A 9,237-nucleotide genomic window follows, 5' to 3' on the forward strand; every position below is an offset into this window, starting at 1 on the left:
AAAATATTTATGTAATCATGTGATCATTAAATATTTGTTGGCCATTGACTATTGGCCATCGATCAATCAATTTACGATCACTTGTTGACTACCCGCCAACATATTCCAGCAAAGAAATATTCTAAATATCTTGAATTTGATTTTGCGACAAGTGATTATTCTGATGCCAGATGGTAAAACAAATTCCATCATCCATTGCCTCTTTGATGGAGGTTGGCTCATTTACATATCCCACAATTTTAGTCATTAGATCCATGTTGGCGATGTGTTCAAAGAATATCTTTGCTTCTCTATTTACTTTGACCTTTGCAAACCATCCTATTCTTCACGAGGATTGTGAAAATAAGGATTTCAATCATCAAAGTCTTGTTGAGCCACTTTGGTAGTGGCTTATCATATGATTCTATAGAAAGTTGGTAAGTTTTGTTTGACTTGGCGTCATAAGACAACTCCACCTCCTAAATTTTTAACTGACTTTGATCGGACACAAGCTGAGTTATATCTTTGTTTGATGAGAAAGTGAATCAAGAACCTATTTTCTCCACAAAATGTGCCCCCTTCTTCAAACACCACATTGTAACTAGTATCTTCTTTGCCTCTAGATCATAAAGTTTATATGTCTTAGACTCTTCACCATATCCTACAAATACACACTTATTGCTTTTGGCTTCTAGCTTTTGCTATGGGAATCATGACATGTCCATAACTAAAACACTCAAATGTTCCAAAATTCATAATTGAAGGTGTCATGAAACATGATATCTAACTATTCCAAATGATTTTCTCATATTGAACTGATCATTTAATGTGGGAAAATAAAGAGGAGCAAGATTTAGCATATAGTCATGTGGTTTTAGATCTATCTCAACACGGGACCAAGAGGGAGAGAAGGCTGGTTCTCATTAAGGGTCCATCAAAGGGAGATGGTCTACCAAAGAGCCCTAGAAGTAGGGGCATGAGAGAGAACACACACATTCTCACTCAAGGAAATACCAAGACCTAAGAGGCAACAAGGACACTGTCAAGCACCTACACATGCTGCCCTCATGTAGTACTTAAATCCTGTTGGTTGGCCTCTAAAGGGGTCCAATGAGAATTTAGTTCAAGTAAATGATGTTTCAAGCATTATTCAAGCCCTCTCTCTCAAAGGGGTAAGGAGGAAACTTGTTGTAATGCTACCCTTGTTTCTTGATATGCCCAAAGCATGTGATTGACAGGCGGTCCAATCATATTTAGGCATGAGCTAGAAGAGGGGGTCGACCCAAGCAAGAAGGGGGGTATCTTTCCCCTATACCCTCTCTCACACACTCACACACACTCTCATTCTCATAGTGTGTTGTGCAAGAACTCCATCCCCTTCTCCAAGCTTGAGAAGTTGAGAGCCTACACCAACAACTCTTTGGCTATGAAATGCAAATCCAACCAAGAGCCATGCTCCAAAGTGCAATCTTGCCATCTTCTTCATCTCCATTACTATGCTATTATGCTATGTTAAGCTACAAGAGTAATAAAAAGTGAGAAGTCTATTTAATTATCGCATGTTACTTCTTCTTCCTCTTCCCTACCCTCATTCCCTGTTGGCTCTCTTCACCTTCGAAGGTGTTTGAGATCTTGGGGTTGAGGCCAGGGACAAGTTAATGCTTTGGTAAGATAGTTAGTGGCATAATCTTGGTGCATGAATCTTTCCATGTTTGTTGCACCAATGAGGTCTCAAGAAACACAAATCTTGTATTGTATCAAGTCTCTCTACATGGGAGAATCTATAACAAAAAAGCTTTTTGGAGGGGGAGTAAACACGATCCTCAACTATTGTGAAATTTCTCTATCCCTCTCTTCTTTTACAATTAATTTTCATGCCAATTTAATTAAGTGTAATGTTTATTTTGCTACTCTTAATCAAGTATCTTATGCTCTTTAAAGAAATCTCTTAAAGGAAATTCTTACTATGGTTATTTAAATTTTTCTACAACTAGTGCCAAAGCCATATTCCATTACATTGGTATCAAAGTTATTGGTTTTTTTTTCTTGCTTAAGAAGAGAGTTCCTTAAGTTGTCCATGAAAGGTTGGACCTGCTCATTGCAAGAGGGTAAGTGAGACATGGATCTTTTAACTTGGTTTAAAAGGACTTAGTTTGAGATACACCATTGGGAACTATAGACTTAATGATGGAGTCTTTCGGGGCTTGTCTTTGGCTTAACCATTATTGACCTACTAGCAAGCTCAACAAGGAACCATAATCAACCAAGCAATGTTAGAAAAAAAAAGATATTTTTTCTAAAAAATTGAACCAGGTGTTAATTTGACCTATGAGAACATGAAAACAAACTTGCTTTCTACTTTAAAACCTCCCAACATTACACAAAAAGAATTTTAAGGTGAAAATAAAGTAATGTACACTGAAAATCTTTTTTACTTATTTTTAAAAGAGACCCAAATGTTGGGGATCTTAGAGTGCTATCTCTACCACAATCCAATTGTGATATTCCACAATTCCATTCTATTGTGGCATGAAAGCAGCAATAAGGTGACATGTAATGTCATGCTGATTGCAATAGATGTAGAATTCATTGAATTATCCTCCTCTATTTGTGGAAAGTTTCCTGACCTTCTTTTTTGTTTCATTTTCTACAATCTTGTGCCACACTTTGCAACCCCTTGTATTCTTGCCTACTTGTTGTAGTTGTCTATATTGCCGTCTAAGCTCCACATTGATAGAGCATAGGTGGATGACACCATCACTTTGTAATAGTGATAATCTTAATTGGTAATTTACCACTAATCTACTTTGGATCATATCTCTCTCTACTCTCCCTGCTACAAGATGCTATTTTGTTCCACATTTCTTACAAGCTTTGAATCAAAGAAATTTCCAATAAGAATTCACTAATTATTAAAGATAAAGCTTAATCATGAAGGTTGGAATTGCACAGTCAATTTTTTGTTAGTTCTAATAAAATCTACCATATCGGTAAATGTTTCTAGGATTACATTATTGACTACCAAAATAGGTATGACAATATTTCCAAATGGTGTTATCTAATCTCATTTAATCTTGTGAGAAAAAGATTGAAGATCAAAGAATAATAGATGGTGATCAAGAATAAAATGTGAATTTCTAGAGGCCAACAAGCCTTGAAGCGTTCACATGGCTCAGGAGAAGCCAATTGTGACTCACATCAAAAGTAAGAAGGAAATTCAAGCTAAAAAAAGGAGAGACTCACTAAGAATTATATGAAGAGACTTCAAACTAAGCTCTTGGACTTGAGAAAAAAAGGAGATTTTGGCCAAATTTTGTAACAGAGAACCTCTTCATTGTGCTATCAACAATTTTGTGAGAAAAAAAATCACCCTTACACACCAACAATGCGTACACTCAATTGTGTCAAAATCTCCTCCAAGTGGTATCAATCAAGTCACGTTGGTTCTAGATATCGTCTACTATTTTGCTACTCAAAGACATTGACTTATGAGTGCACATAAACCAAAACATAACAAGAAGAGTAAAAAGAAACAAATTAGCTACAAACACGTTTCTTCTAGATATTGCAACTACACCAAAGAAGTTTCTATATTGTTTGCATGGATTATCTAGTTGGATGACTATTTTCACAAAGAATATTTTTTGGAGCACAACAAGGTTAAATGTACTGCTAATCATCTTGCTGGTAGTGTTGCTAAATGGTGGAATGCCATGAAACAACATCACACATGTCCTTGCACAAAGCATGCCTCTAGAATCTCTTTAAATGACACTTTCTACTTGCACATTATATATCTTATGCATTCATGCAATGGAATTTTTTTAGAATGTAACATTGAATGGTCTAGTAACTTGTGTATAGCGGAAAATAACATAGACATAGTGAGCATTTCATTAAGAATAGATTCCTAATGAGCATATCAAGAGTGATTGGATGCAGAAAGAACAAAAATTTGACACCCAGTTAGATTGGCATGAACAATACTTCAAAAAGAGAGAGAAATTAAGCTATTGACAACAATTGACGACCAAATTTACATGGAGCCGGTCCCCCCCCCTAAAGGCTTTGTATTATAGGTTTCCCCCATCAAGGGAGACATTTTACAATACAATACTTTGTGCTCCTTCAATAACTTGCTGGTACAATGAAGATGGAAGCTTCAAGCACCAAGCTTACACTTGAAACACAACATCAATTCCCCCATGGTCTCAGACCCAAGACCTCACACACCTTTGAAGATGGTGAGAGCTAGCAGGGTATGAGAGTAGATCGAGAGGGAGAAGAAGTATTATTACAAGAAATAAGTATTTATCCTCACATAATCACTCTTAATAGCTTAGCATAGCTTAGTAATTAGCATGGTGGAGGAGATGATCATGCATTGAATCTTGGCTCTTGGTTGGATTTGCATCACAAAGCCAAGAGTTTTTGGTGTAGGCCTCCCTTCTCACAATCTTGGAGTAGATGATGAGATTTCTATTAAAGAATAAGAAGGATATAATCTTCTTTTCTTCACACATGAGTTTGTGTGAGTGTGTCTGTGATAATGTCTTGCAAAAATCAGACCCCTCTCTCTCTTGGTCGACCCCTCTTGCTAATTCCTCTTGATGGCCCCTCACTAGCTCATGCCAATCTTAGTCAATAGGAAATTAGAAGCATAATTGCTAGCCTTGTTACATGTGTCCCCCTTTCCCCTTTTGTGAGAGCTTCAGGTATTTAAAAAATCCAATTAAACTCTCATTGGACCTCTTAGTCTTCTGGCCAATAGGAACCAGGCAAGCCATTAAGCTACTAAATGCTCATTCATGCAATGGGTAGCCCATTGCATGCAAATAGGCATACCAAAACCTCTCTAATAGAGGGGAAAAACTAGTAGCCAAAAACCCCTCTAATTGGTCGAGGTAAAGGCTCATGTGAGCCCATGGGTTGTCCCCGATGCTCATGTTCTTTTTTCCTTCCCCCTTTAATGTCCAAAACTCATCTATTAGAGGGGTTTGGGCATGCATATTTTCATGAAATGGGAAGCCCTTTTGGGGAGCCCGTTGCATGCAAACAGGCATGCAAAAGCCCCTCTAATAGAGGGGCCAAACTCATGCTAAACGAGCTGCCCATTGCATGAAAAGAGGAATGCTAAAACCCCTCTAATAGAGGGGAAAAATTCCTAGCAAACGGCATGATTTTGGCCCCTCTATTAGAGGGATTTTTCCATGTCTATTTAGGTTGTATTTGATTTCTTTTTTCTCTCTTTTTCAATTGTGACATAGCCGGGTAAGATGAAGACTTATTTCACTCTTTTAGGACAACCGTAGGTTCCTCTTCTGGGGGCTCCGGTCCCTATGACCACTCCCCTCCTCCTCCTCCTTAGTTGGTCCCTATGGATCCCCAGATAGCCTCATTCTTGTGTAGTGGCAAGAATATGAGTGAGCTTTGCAAAGGATCTTCTCTTCATATACGCCACATCAACTTGGCCAGTATGGGATTTTCCCCCTCACCCTCATCCATGCCCTCGGAAGCCCCCACTACCTTTCCTTCACCCTTTCCCTCGGCACCCCCCATTACATTTCCTTCACCCTATCCCTTGATCCCCACTACTACATTTCGTTCACCATTTCCCTCGGCACCCTCTTTTACCACTCCCTATCATCAACCCTCCCTACTTCGACCAAAAGCATAGGAAGCTACAAGGAATGCTCCAGCCAATCGAATAGAGATGGAAAATTTGTATGTCAGAACCCCAAGGTGGAGTGAAGAGGTTATTACTCTAATCACAATCGTCATTATAGGTAGAAAGATAGCCATCAATTATACATCGAACACAAAATCTCCAGCTTTTAGCAGGACGATTGTACAAGCACAATAAGGATGGGATTTTGAGACTATGTGTATAGCTCAAGGAATCTGACTATTACCTCAAATAGGCTCATATACAAAATACAGGGTTTCACAATGGAGAAACACAAAGATGCCAACGGCTAAAGAGATTGGGAGTCTACTGGAAAAACATGGAGCACAGTGTCCATACTATGTAAAATCATGTGATATATGTACAAAACGACCTCCAATGAAACATGCCACCCTGTTTTGAGTAGTACAAGCACCCAAATGGAGTACTCACATAACTGAGTATTTAAGAGACAAGGCCTTCCTTGAGGGATGGGGCAAGGCAAGAATGAAAGTGTAGAAGAAGAGGAAAAACACTATCTACTAATTGCCAACCAACTATATAGGCAGAGAACAGATGAATAGCTATGATTGTGTGCTACCAAAAGAAAATACTACGTTATCCTAGAACAAATACATTCAGGTCAGCCAAGGGGACATTTCTCTATTGGTAAAATGACAAATCTAGTGCGACACTCATGCATATGTTGGTCAACTCTATTTAGGGATGTAGAAACCTATGTCAAATGATGTGATGAATGTCAACACACAAAACCACCCCTACGGTGAGATGAAATGCCATTAAGGCCAATGATGGGGGTATGTGCTTTTTCCAAATGGGACATTGAATTTATTGATTCCATCATACCTCCGGGATACAGGTCACACACACAATACATCATAGTAGCAACAGGCTACATGACGATGGACAAACACAGAAAAACGATGGACGAGCTACAACTCAGTTCCTTTTCAAATATATCTTTACAAGATATTGTCTACCCATTGAAATAGTGAGCGATAGGGGAACACACTTTCTAAACAACGTCATTGAAAGCCTCCTTGATGAGTTCATGTGGGTCCATCACAAATCAACACCCTATCACCCGCAAGCTAACGGGCAAGCGGAGAGTACCAACAAAATCTTATGCACGGTACTCACCAAAATAGCCAGTGACTCAAGAAATGATTGGGATAAAAAGCTAAACACAATATTATGGGCTTATAGAGTAGCTTTTAAAAATTCCATTGGGACTACTCCCCTCAATCTAGTGTTTGGGATTAATGCCCGTGGAATTCTTAGTCAAAACCCTACGAGCTGCAACACAATTAGGGTGGAGGCCATGAGCTATCAAAAATACTAGACACACTGGAGCAATTAGATGAAACCAAAATGCGAGCAATAGTTGGGATATATGCTCAAAACAAACAAATGAAGTTTTTCCATGATCAAAATGTGATTAACAAGGAGTTCCAAAAAGGGGATTTCATTTTAATGTATACCCTCAAACAACACTTCAAAAAACTTAAAAAGCGAGGGATGGGGTCTTTTGTACGTAATACATGATATATCACAAAGCGGGGCCATCAAGCTTGCAACATGAGCAAGTGAGGAGATTCTTAATTGGATGAGTGGCTAGAGATTAAAGAAATATCTTCTTCTGTTGATACCATAAGAACGTGAAACAATACATGTAGCAGATCACTGCAGAAGTCAAGCACATGACATTCATGAATAGGCACAAGAGGAAGCCAAAATCAAAATATTAAAGCGAAAGGAGCAAGCAAACTTTCAAAGAAATGCACAACAGAATTATTGTATCGATTTTATTTTGATAGCATCCATACAAATGGAGGCTACATGGCTAGGTGGCAAGGATCTACGCATTAGGTTATAGCTTGTTGATGGCACCACCGAGCGAGCATTAGTGGACTTTGGGGCAAGAGCTAATGTTATTAACTACTACACTTTCAGAAAACTCATAAGGGAACCTCTAATGCCAAACACAATGGGGTTCAAAGTGGCAAACAAAGGCACAATGGACAGTGTAGGACATGTAAATTTACCAATAAACGTCGATGGAACAGTTTATCCTCATCAATTTCATGTGGTCAAGGACCAGGATCTAAACGAAGTAGTTATTCTAGGAGTGCCATGGATGCACACTTATCAAGCCACACCAAACTGGCAGGACAATACCTTACAACTCAGACAAGAGGACCAATCTTTTGCCACACCCTTTATACAAACAGACCATGTATGGGAACCTCTACAATAACCACATGCTCTAATTCATCAATATTCTCCAATGGTGGTCATGTAAATTTGGGTTAAGACTCCCATCATACAAACCAATCCGAATAAATTGTGGATACCAAAATGACAAAGCAATGCAAGCCAGTCTACATTACATCAACAAAAATCCGACCTTGATAGACCGCCCAGGGCTTTTGTTAGGCAGCCTTGGCCAATCCAACATCAAAATCGACAACCAAAAGACGTCAACTAGGCATGGAAATCAAAACAAACTCGCTCACGAGATGCCTCCTCAAGGAAATCCAATCAAAACAACAAGAAAGGTCACAACTTCTAGAAGTCAACGTCAGACACAGGGTGCATCTTCTACAATTACTACTGTTTGTACCACGCATCTTCAACGTAACCTCACCATCAGCAACCACTGAACATATTCTTCAACACCCCTCTCTTGCACAACATTTTGTTTTCCCAAGCATATCCTCCATTTGCATTATAGAGCCATACTATACAACTAAGCATCGACACATACTTTGTTCTCATGCACTCTGACAAATGTTCGTCTGGGACGACTCACTCTAGGAAGGGGGGAAAATGCAACAAGATTATCATTTTGTATATATTATCACTATATCATTTCTTTTCTTTTCTTTTTCTTTAAAACAAACTTTTCAGACCCTTATAAACTCTTAGCCGGCATAATCATAAGCCATACCGAGACCATCTAGTACCGGGTTAAGAATATGTATATATGAGAGATTACACTAATTTTGGCTAATTTTTTACCAACTAATAATAATTGTTAATAATTTCTTTTACTAAAAATTTAAAGACGACATATAATTAACAAAATTTGATAAGTCAAGCTAGGAAAGTTGGAATTGACTTTTGAAAGAAAATGCCGAAACTTCAAAGCAAGGACTTCGAACATGGAAAATATGAAAAGATTCAACAAACGATGGATTTTGAGCCAACTTCTAAAGGATCAAAAATGCAAATTGAACATCACTTGTCAATCGAATATCAAAATGAAGAACGGTTCGAACTGCAGGTGACATGAACAACAGGATATGAACAATAGAGGTAAGTATGAATGGGGCACTCCGAGTAGACTGGGAACATATAGCGAAATGGGGCAACATAAGCTCATTTGCATTCACAGAGAGAGAGAGAGAGAGAGAGAGAGAGAGAGAGAGAGAGAGAGAGAGAGAGAGAGAGAGAGAGAGAGAGAGAGAGATCCACAGAAGCATAGGGTTTTTGACTTTGTTTCTACCCGCTACAACTACCTCCGTAGCTCTTACTACATCAGACTTGACAGGTATGATCATTAACCCTAC

This window comes from Adiantum capillus-veneris, chromosome 10 (assembly GCF_014529385.1).
Source record: "Adiantum capillus-veneris isolate H3 chromosome 10, ASM1452938v2, whole genome shotgun sequence".
In the NCBI taxonomy this organism is placed as follows: Eukaryota; Viridiplantae; Streptophyta; class Polypodiopsida; order Polypodiales; family Pteridaceae; genus Adiantum; species Adiantum capillus-veneris.